Genomic DNA, 12,400 nt, shown 5'->3' on the forward strand with positions numbered 1-12,400 from the left:
CAGAATCATGTGTGATTGGTTATAATGCATAATGCTGTAGAAAAGCGCAGCTGTCTCTGGCTCCGTGCCAGTCAGCGAAGATGAGCAAACTAACGAAGATTGACTATCCAAATCACACATTAGTGGGCGGAGTTAGTGTAAATAGCCTTTGCCAACAAGGCGGGCTATTTGCACTTTTTAATGACTATTACGCATAATGTAAGTCTTTAGGGGCGTACTTGATGCAAGTTTTGACATATTCCATAATCGCTTACTAAGGGAATAAAATTTGCAGATTTGAAGAGGAAATAAACTTTAGTGAAGCAGCTTTCCAAATTCTATCCTTACAGTGTTGGTGGTTAAGAATGGATTATATACAAAATTAAGGTTGATATTTAATTAATTGATGTTGATAATCCAATATCATTCACTGAAGTTTAGTATATAATTTTCAAACTAAGCCTAGGTAGATTTCCATCTGTTAATATGCAAGACTACAAGGCAGATGAAGATCCAGCTATTTTTTATTCAGTCAAGACTGGCCAAGGACCGCTGGGCCCAAGTTGAATGGTAGGGGTCCCTTTTCTCACCCTCCAAACCCATATGACTTTTTTCTTCCACAGAACACAAAATGAAAAAAAGAGGATTTTTTCCCCCATGCACTTAAAATGAATAGAGACCAGGGCCCGTATTCATAAAGATTCTAAGAATCCTCTCAGAGAGCTCCTATTTTAGCTTAAAAATTTCTAACTAGGAGTCTTAGCTTAAGAGTGATTCAGGACCAATCTGAGAACAACTCTGAGCAAGGAAAAGACAAAAACTTTTATCTTAGTGAGGAGGCGGGGCTGACCCCGTTGCTAGCTATGACACAGTCTTTTGAAGACTGTGATTGGTTGGTTGTCAAGAAGGAAATAAAAGAGCGCTTTTAAGAGTAGGGTTTATTATTAGCCTTCACTTTGAAATTACAGGCGTAATTTTTCCTCTCGCTCTTTCTCTCTTTCTCACACACACACACACACACACACACACACACACACACACACACACTATATATGTATATATATATTCTTTATTTTTTTATTTACCATGCTGTCATACTTACCGTGTTTTATAGGAAATTAACAGAGACATAGCCTAATAAGTGCTGTAACAGACCCAAATCATCACTGCTGCATAGTTGCATTTTTCCAGTTGCCAAATATGTTAATGTAGTGATTACGTCCATTTCTGGCGCTATGGCATTTCAGCGCGGTGTCTGAGATGCTAGCATGTCTTTAATAAGATCGGTCACAAACATTATCCCTGCACAATCTAATGTGTAGCGTCTTATTAACTCAATTCAATTCAATTCAATATTGCTTTATTGGCATGACTGTAACAAAATACAATATTGCCAAAGCTTGAAATATAATAACAATGAAAATATTAAAATAACAGAATAAAAACATTATAACAATATAAACATTTTAACAAATAAGAACTTGTGTGAACATTTCATACCACAGTGTTTAACATATAAACACACACAGGCTGAGGGTAACTGTGGTAGACATTAGGGAAACACACTGAGGTCAGACACTCACTGTCATGCATTGTGTGCAACACATTTCTTCTCCCTCTTCATGTTTCGTCCATTTTCTCCACTGCTAAAGAAACTCTTAAACCCCTTAAAAGTCCTCATCCGTACTTCTAACAATGTTGGACCTTAAGACCTCTTTTAAGGGTTAAGATGCTTTCTGAATTACTTTTTTCTTTACTAGGATCTTTTCTTTAATTTTAAGAGGAAACACCCACATTTCTAAGAATTTTCTTAGAATTTTGTTAGGAGCAACTCTTAGCACTAAGAATCTTCATGAATACGGGCCCAGCGCTTTTAAAGGTTAAAAAGAGACAACAGCATCATATAAATCAGTTTGCTCCATTTGATTATACTCTGTATTGATAATTTGTTATTCAATGATAATATTCCCTTCTTGTGGGCTATTTACCACTGTAACTGGATGGATTTATTGAGTTGAACTCAAGAACCAGATCAGTCTGTAAATGAATCATTCAAGATCAATTTTGTGAACTGGATCAATTGATTCATTGAATATATCAGTTTATAAATGGGCTGGATGTCCATGCAGGTCGTATGTGACATCAACATTTTCCTTTTTTTAGTTGAACTCTTTCTTTAGTTTGTGTGTTTTTCTTCCTGGCCCTGTGAATTTAAATGGCAATGCAATCTCAAACAATATAATCTAAATAATAATTTAATTTCCAGTGCCATTTCTATAGAGATCTATGAGTAAAAACTAGAGTGTTAATGTGTGTTACCGGACGTGTGACGGTTGAAAACTAATGAAGATGAATCACTCTGCTTTGATAAACCGTAAAATACTATAAAGTGATTGGCACAAACTGAGACATGTAAGTCCACAGGAATATGAATAAGAGATGTCTTCTGAAGTGTGTATTGAAAATTAGATCCATCATCTCGTGGACTGTTAGGCTGTGGAATGTCTAAAATGTTTTTTTGTTTGTATGTTTTTTTAATCATTTACGAAAAGCATCTGAATAAATTTACCATAGTACAATTCTTTGATTTAGGACCTCTGTACTGTATTAATGTTCCAGTTTAATTTAATGTGTGTATTGCCTTTATAGCTTTATTCATTTGTGTTTGAACCTTCACAGAAAGAACTGGTTAATAACCCTGACAGGGCACGAATGTGTGCTTACAAGCTGGTGACGGTCAAGTTTTAGTGGTGGGGCCTTCAGAACAGGATAGAAAGCTTAATTCACAAGGTAGGAGCTCCATAAATGAATCATATATTAGAAGTGGTTTTAATTTAACACTCAGTTTAAGTGCATTATTATTGTATATTAGGAATAAAACTGTCCCAAATTCTACTTTTTTGAGATTTTTGATTAAGTAAATAAATAAATAAATACAAGTTTAGCCTTGATATACCTACTCAAAATATTGTATTCTATGCAGTTACAGAGAGTGTAATTTTCTCAAATCCTGCAGTGCCAGACGTGTCTGCTTAAGCCAGTACATGTCCGGGCCCATCTGAAGTTTGCTAGAGAGCATTTGGATGATCCAGAAGAGGATTGGGAGAATGTCATATGGTCAGATGAAACCAAAATAGAACTTTTTGGTAAAAACTCAACTCGTCGTGTTTGGAGGAGAAAGAATGCCGAGTTGCATCCAAAGAACACCATACCTACTGTGAAGCATGGGGGTGGAAACATCATGCTTTGCGGCTGTTTTTCTGCAAAGGGACCAGGACGACTGATCTGTGTAAAGGAAAGAATGAATGGGGCCATGTATCGTGAGATTTTGAGTGAAAACCTCCTTCCATCAGCAAGGGCATTGAAGATGAAACGTGGCTGGGTCTTTCAGCATGACAATGATCCCAAACACACCGCCCGGGCAACGAAGGAGTGGCTTCGTAAGAAGCATTTCAAGGTCCTGGAGTGGCCTAGCCAGTCTCCAGATCTCAACCCCATAGAAAATCTTTGGAGGGAGTCGAAAGTCCGTGTTGCCCAGCGACAGCCCCAAAACATCACTGCTCTAGAGGAGATCTGCATGGAGGAATGGGCCAAAATACCAGCAACAGTGTGTGAAAACCTTGTAAAGACTTACAGAAAACGTTTGACCTCTGTCATTGCCAAAAAAGTGTATATAACAAAGTATTGAGATTAACTTTTGTTATTGACCAAATACTTATTTTCCACCATAATTTGCAAATAAATTCTTTAAAAATCAGACAATGTGATTTCCTGGATTCTTTCCCCCCATTCTGTCTCTCATAGTTGAAGTGTACCTATGATGAAAATTACAGGCCTCTCTCATATTTTTAAGTGGGAGAACTTGCACAATTGGTGGCTGACTAAATACTTTTTTGCCCAACTGTATAGGCCTAAGTAAAAATAAGTGACTCATCAGAATGTGATCTTTTGCATTAAGCCTCGTCGCCATCGCATTCTTCTTCTGAGGTAAATTCAAGGCTTATTCCTCAACGAATGAAAAAAACGAAAAAAAGCAGAGATGAACTTTAATCTTTCTTTGTTTATGGAGACGATGTCGTCGTTCACATATTCATATTTTCAAGCCTGGTTTCATGTGGATGATCTTATAGCGCGCGATCTGTGTGGCCGTGGTTCTCTATAAAAACAGCATATCAACTCTCAAATCAACTCAGTTTACAGGTGTGTCGTCTCCCATTGACATTGTGCTCGTTGTGTTACTTGTCCTCAATCTGGCAACTCACATGAGCGAAGACAAAAATCCTTACCAATACACTCAATAGCTTTGCAACAAAAATGGAAGGCTCTTTAAAATACTGCACCTACATCATGACATGTGGCTTGAGTGGGTTTCAAGGAAAAAAAATCTATAAAATAAAATACTCTCACCCAAAAACAAACTCCAGCATATTCATTTGCCAGACACTACTGGAACTTCAAACAAGACTGGGTTCTATGGTCGGATGGAACTAAAAAATAAGCTTTTTAGAAGCAAACACACAGGGATAAAAAATACAGTGTACAAATAAATATACTGCTGTGTCTTTATGTTGTAAGCCTATTTTTCTACCGGAGATCCTAGACATCTTGTTTAGATAGATGGCATCATGGATTCTGATTTTATTAAAAAGCAACAGAAAAAGTTGTAATCCAGTTGTTAGTGCTCACCTTGGTTAGTGCTCCACATTTTAATTTCAACAAATCACTTGTGTGAAATTTGTTGTGCATTGCAACAGCCTGCTGTGCAATGCACACATTAACGTAAAGGATACTAATCTGCTGATAATATACAGTCTACCTGAGGATGTGAAGATGTGAACAAAAATTAAATAACGTTTTATTATTCAAAGGTCATGTTGTTAAATAGATAAAGTACTTTTAGTGTGTTCTTGGTGATCAAGACTTCCTCACCGGCAGACCTCAAGTGGTGAAAGTTGGCCAGTTCACCTCAAACTCCATCACTCTGAACATAGGAGCCCCACAGGGCTGTGTCCTGAGTCCCCTGCTCTACTCTCTCTACACGCATGACTGCGTGTCCTCTCACAGCTCCACATCCATTGTCAAATTCGCTGATGACACTGTGGTTCTGGGCCTCATCTCCAACAACGATGAGACCGCATACTTGGATGAGGTAGAGAGACTCACATCATGGTGCCAGGACAACTGTCTCTCTCTGAATGTGGGGAAAACTAAAGAGCTGATCATGGACTTTAGGAAGAGACAGCAGCAGCCCTACTCTCCTCTCAGGATCAGTGGGACCCCTGTGGAGAGGGTGAGTAGCTTCAAGTACCTCGGTGTAAACATCTCCGAGAACCTGACTTGGACTACACACATCCAAACACAGGTTAAGAAAGCCAGGCAAAGACTGTACCATCTGCGACAGCTGAGGAAATTCAGGGTCTCACCAGCAATCCTGAAAACTTTCTATTCAGGGACCATAGAAAGTGTATTGACTCAGTGCATCTCAGTGTGGTATGGAAACAGCTCCAATCAGGACTGCAAAGCACTACAGAGAGTTGTGCGCTTAGCTGAGCGCATCTCAGGGTCTGCTCTCCCCTCTCTGCAGGGCATCTACCTCAAACGCTGCAAAAATAGAGCTGTTAAAATCTTCAAGGACTCTAATCACCCTGGTAACCGTCTATTCACTTTGCTTCCATCTGGTAAGCGCTTCCGTAGCCTGATGGCAAAAACTGAGAGACTTAGGAGGAGCTTCTTCCCCCAGGCCATCAGGCTCCTAAACTCTAACTCTGTGTCATAATATCACTTGACTCCATGTAATATCACCATATCAATAAGTTATTCATAATTTTTCTCCATGTAAATATCATATATCAATAAGCTATTCATAATTTTTCTCTACCTCATATTGCTGCTATTCAAGTACCATGTACAACTTTTTGCACATTCCTCTCATTACTATTTGTCAACAACATACTGACCTGCACATTTATATTTATATTTTTTTATCTTATCTTATCTTATCTTTTATTTTATTTTATGTTTGTACTTCTTCTTAATATTTGTATTCTTTATAATTGCACTGTCCTTGGAGCGGACCTGACCTACATTTCACTGCTGGTTATACTCTGTATAATTGTGTTTGTGACAAATAAAACTCTTGAATCTTGAATCTTCTTAATATCTGACCTTATTGTCTTTTTTCTCCCCACAAAACACTGAATGAGCAGTAATATGTCTCAAGCAGCCAGTGTTAATTTCGTCAACGAAGACGACCACGAAAAATATTCGTTAACGAACCTTTTTTCTGTGACTAAGACGAGATGTTGATGAGCTAAAACTAATATCTGATGATAAAAACTATGACAAAATTTATGCCGCGTCTTCGTTAACAAGAAGAGACTAGAATGTTATTTGAGGACTACCGGACATTCAAAATACATCCTATAGGCTAAGTTAACTGACTTGTCTTTCAAAATGTGCATCCCTGTCATTGGATTGCAATCGGATGAGGGGCGTTTGCATATCTAGTGTATGTATGGAAGCCGCAGTGGATGGATAGGTTACCAAAATGCGAACTAGCGATCTGAAACAATGGCCTCAGCACCTGAAGGGTTAGGTATAGGGTGACCAGACGTCCCGTTTTTCCCGGGAGTCACAATTCGTTGTTGATTAGCTTAAAGTTAGTGAAGGCGCGACAGGCTGAATCGTGCTGATATAAGTGCTCTCTCTCGCACGCTCCACTTCTCGCAGTGCTCTCTCTTGCACGCACAGTCTCATACAGCGTGCGATCAGGGCTGCGTTTAGCCCATAGACTGTAAAAAATGATGGACGATGCGTCTCCGCTTCCTTCCACTATAGAAAAGTGAAGCCAAAACATCTCAGTATGGCCGCTGCCATCGTGAGTAAATGATGTCATTTGGAGCCCGAGTCTGCGCAGTAGAGATTCGTTTGGAGCCCGAGTCTGCGCAGTAGAGTCGTGAGGTGGAGCTGTGGAATCAAACTCCCACCCAACTTTAATCAAACTTTAAGTCAGTTTAAATACGTTTAATACCGCAAAATACGCTGGTTACAGTCACTGCCCTTGATGTCCAGAATAAAAGAGAACATCCCAATCGAGTGAAGAGATTTGTGGAAACTGTGCTTCCTAATTCTTGTGACCCAACATTTGCCTCGCATTTCAGGATGAAAAGACAAACATTTCAGGTGATGGATCATCCACTTCTTACCTCCGAGACTGTGTTATGATCTATATGACCTTATTATTTTTATTCTGAGTATTAGGCTTATCATTATTGCTGATCTGTTGTTGTGCTATCATATTGTAATATTTACCATTATATCAGAGGAATATAGGCCTATAGAAAATTTTATGAAAGTGTCACTCTACAATACAATAGCAAATTATATAAATATGTATAATATTTTTATGTTATATTAATCACATGGACCCATTGTGCGAGCTGTCTCTTTAATACTGCGTGGTTTATATACATGTTGCTGCTAATTGGGCTGACATTTTTGACACACCCACCAAACAAGAGAAAATGGCTGCGTCCGAAATCGCATACTTCCCTACTATATAGTATGCGAAAAACAGTATGCGAGGCGAGTAGTACGTCCGAATTCATAGTATTCGAAAAACAGTAGGCGAGAAGTACCCGGATGACCTACTACTTCCGCCCGAATTCTGTAGTAGGCATACGATGGACACTTTACTATCCCATGAGGCCACGCGAGAGGAGGCATCATATTCGAAAAATGGCAGAAGGCGGCGATGCGGCTGTTTTCAAGTGCAAGTACCTCAGGGACAAACGTTGTTTATTGTGGTTAAACTGCACTTGTTTAAAATAATCACAGTAAACTGCTGATTTATTAAAGTTTAAACGTTGTAAATCGATGAGATGACTTCGTGAATCGGCTGTAAAAGGTTTTTGTTTCTATTCATTCTCTCTCTCTCTATATATGTGTATGTGTATGCATTCATTCAAGTTTATTAATTGATTCATGTGTCTTTTGTTTGTCCTGTGTATTTTTATATGTATTCATTCATAACAATAAATTACTTTATTTCGTTGCTCCAAATCAGCCTTTGTCACGGTGTTCATAGACGTGTCTTTTTATTCTGAGGTAAAACTTGCAAGCTAAATTGGTGCTTATACTTGCATTATATGATAAATATTTTATAAGCTGTGGACGAAGGCATGATCTGCGAGAAGCTGACCTATGCCTCCTCTGAGCTGTTGATCCAATCAACGTTAAAACTCTATAAAATCTCAAACCCCATTGTACTGTTTCCAGGAAACATTTTGGGTCATTCAATCAACCCAAAAAACGTAGCAAAACGTTGGACACCGGTCTGAGCTTGAACGTGCCCCAGTTCTCAGGGCTCAACTAGAGCAGTGGTTCCCAGGTTGCTATATTCCCTAGTGGGGGTCGCTAAAGATCTACAAGGGGTCGCCAAGCTCACTCTAGTTTGACCACAAGATGAAATTCCCGACAATGAATATGAATGAATTAGAGGTGTGCAATATGACGATTTTTGATCGTGGACGATAAAAATCTCTCCACGATCTGCTTTTGAAGAAATATCGTAGTATCATGCTACAGCGCACATTACGTAAATTACAGTTCTGGCGCCTCCTTCTCTACATACTGTACAATACGACATACAGCTTTAGAGTTACTCTGACAGGACACTGCACTTATTTGCGATCGCAAAAGTACATTATTTGGCATACAAGCCTTGCCAGTTAAATGTTTAATTCGCGCGCTGGTCTGACGTGCGCATTTATTGAGCGCATACACCTGAAGCACGCACACTAAAAAACCTGTCTAACAGCGCCTGATTTCTCTACTATTATCTACTACTACTATTAAAAAGTTATCTTTTGCGCTAATACTGTCAAAACACACAAGCTTTACATATAGACTCAGTTGGTTATCTCTAAAATGAAAGTAAATAGTTAAGAGAGAAACGGATGCGTGCCTTTATGTGTGCAGCTCTTAAAGGGACAGGACACTAAACATGCTGTCGACTGTCATTAAAGGCATAGTTCACCCTAAAATTGAATTTCTGTCATCATTTACTCACTCACATGTTGTCCCAAACCTCTATTAATTTCTTGTGCTGAACACAAAAGAAGATATTTTGAAGAATGAGGGTAACCAAATTGCTGGTCCACAATGAATTTGATAGTAGGGAAAAAATCCTATGGAAGTCACTGTGTTTGGTTTTCCACGTTCGTCAAAATAGCATTTATGTTCAGCAGAAGAAAGAAACTCCAGGTTTAAAACTAATTTTGAGTAAATGGTATAAAAATTAAATATTATTGACAAGACAGATGACAGAATATTTATGTTTTGGTGAACTATTCCTTTGATGTTAACAAAACGCAAAGAGAAAAATGGTTTAGGAATCGGTCTATATAGTATTTTATTGTTATATTTGCTCATTCAATTTCATTGAATGCTCCTGCTAAATACACCTATTGTACCTGAAAATAAAGCACTGTTTTATTTGTATATTATGTGTTTTTGTAATGTGTATATCTTTGTTCTTATTTTTTAATAAGAAAGATAAAATAATGACAAAGATTTTTATCTTCGCCCACTTTGGCCTTTTTTTTTTGTTACCTTTGTCGTTCTAGTTTGGCTGTAATGCTGAGACAACTTGTAAAACCAAAATGACAAAGAATCGTGATAAAATTGTGAATAGTGATATTTCTAAAAACAAATCGTGATATGATATTTTTTTTCCCCATAATCGCCCACCCCTAGAATGAATTATATGACTGTATCTGTTACGAAGAGATGCGGCAGAGAGAGAATCCACTTGCACACACAACTTTAATTGAGAAGATACAAAACACTCAGATAATCCATCAGGCAGGAACCAAGAACATCCAGGGAACAACACAGGAAGCATCAACAACGACCAGCACCGCAAGTGAAATCCAAGCTGTTTAAGTACACACAGACAAACAAGCTCAAGATAACAAGGGGGCGTGGGCAGTTGTCATAGGAACACACAAGGGTAACTATGGGAACAAATAAGCAGACTAAATAAACAGAAAATAAACTCAGAAAGTGAAGACAGAGACACCGGGCAGAGAACCACTTCAAAATAAGAGTCCACAGCATAAGAACAGGGATCGTGACAGTATCTCTGAAGGGAACCGACTGTCTTCAGAAAAATGTCCATGTTATTTTCTTCTCATCTTACGTCCATATACTGCCTAATAAAATGATTAGTTCAGCTGCTTTGTTTACAGCAGTTACTGGGCAAACATCTCTCTGTTCCATAAGCGGCCCCTGCTGTCAGAAAGTGGATTTACATTTTCATGCAGCCTGTCTCCCGTTATTGTTGAAATCAACACAAAAATCAAACCGAAATTTTATGCACAGTTGTAAATTTCAGGGGGGTCGGTGAAAAAAAATTATGTTAAAATAGGTGTCCCCTAAAAAATAAAAAAGGTTGTGAACCACTGGTGTAGAGTATCTCATGCAAATACAGTCGGTAATGGCTTAAGTGAATGTAAACAGGTGGGTGAAAACTGAATGTGTGTCAGTATTACATGCATGCCTTCCGTCTTAAAGGGACAGCATTCCTAATTAAATACATATCTGTGTTATTAATGCTAACCAACAAAAGATGTTAAATAAATTTATACTTGTTAAGTAATCCTACTGTATCTGAAAAATGAATTTAATTTGTATCTCTACCAAAAAAATTAATTATTTCAGTTTTTTCAAATTCAATCCTTGATTCAAATTTCTCATAAGCTTAATTGATTTGGTCTAAAGAGAGACGAATTAATGACTATTTTTGTTTGAAGACTACATATAAAATAGCTACCTAAATAAATTTTGGTAACTGTGGTTTGACTAAAAGCATTTTCGTCTCAAGATAAAGACTGACTAAATAAAAAATGCCTGCCAAAATTAACATTGCAAGCAGCACCACCAGCACATGATTTCCTGAAGTTCTGTTTAAAAAAATATTTGATATATTACACAACTTTTTATTTCCATTTCTTTAAAGCTATATTATTAAAAAAGATCATATTGTGATCATATCAGGTTGTCCCTATGCCCCTGATATGCCTGAACCGTTTGTGTTCAAGTTAGTTTTCACTAGATTTATTAGAGAATATCAGACAACTGAAATTGTATTTTGACAATAACTTATGAATAATACTAACATGAAATGTTCCTATCAGGTGTAGTTGTGACTTCATGTTGTGTTGTTTAATTTTTATAGGTATTATAAGATAATAGCGCCTTATCTTTATATTTGGATTTAAATTCCTCAGATTATGTGTTCATCCACAGATCTGGGCTGTGTTTCCCAAAAGCTTTGCAAGCTTAAATACACCGTAGCTCCATTTGAACCAATGGAGCTATGATCAACTTAAGCTTTTGGGAGATGCAGCCTTAGTTTGATGGTGTAACCTAACTGCTTATTATTAATTATAACAAATTAATTATTTTAAATGTTGCCAAAAGACTATAAATATAAATAAATTAATTAATGAATTAATTAATTATTTGTATTATTTAAACCAGTAGACATCATGTCAACTTTGATAACACATCAATGCTACACTGCTATACATTACCAATAAACAATTTTAACATACCAGCTCCTCTTTATTATTATTACGACTACCTTTTAATTATTATTCCTAATGTGGAATAATATACTATACATCATACTGTATGTTGGCTGCTCAACAATCAATCAATCAATAAAGAGGTTAAGAAATTTGATATATAAAAACTTTTTTTCTGAAATATCAATTTCAAGCATTTAAGCATTAGATTGTATCAAAAGGCTTTTAACATCATAAGAAATATAAATTCACTCCAGTGTGTCAAAACAGGAATGCATCTGAAAACTGTAACTACTCAGTGGTCCAGTGGTAGCTGACTTTGAATTTGTATGAAGCCAGTAAAAAGCCAGATTTTATGCATTGGCCTGTAATCGTTTGCCTAGGAGACCACCCACCCTTCAGTATGAATCCAGACAGAACAAAAATAGCATTGTCTGGTTGCGATTCCAGACCTAGTGTGCTTGCAGATGTTTTTTGGAATTTAGTCCAAATGCACTCTTTCTGTCATCCACTGATGAGTAATGGCTAGAAGAAAGCAGGAGGGAGAGAGGTGGAAAATAAAATAAATTGGAAAGAAAGAGGAAATGAAATTGAGCAGATGGAGGTATTTCATTTTAAATAACCCTTGATGGAGATAGGGTTTAGACTATGTTTTGAATTTCGGATTTATTGATATTTAGATGTATTTTGCAAATGTATTTATTTATTCAAATTTATGCATACGGTGTCTATAAAAAGATTCAGCACAATTTATTGTCGGGTCATTCTAAAATCGGTGGTGCATGCTGTCACTCACTTTTAAATTTTAAGTTAATATACACAATTTATTT

The sequence above is a fragment of the Barbus barbus genome (assembly GCF_936440315.1).
Source record: "Barbus barbus genome assembly, chromosome: 6".
Taxonomy (NCBI): Eukaryota; Metazoa; Chordata; class Actinopteri; order Cypriniformes; family Cyprinidae; genus Barbus; species Barbus barbus.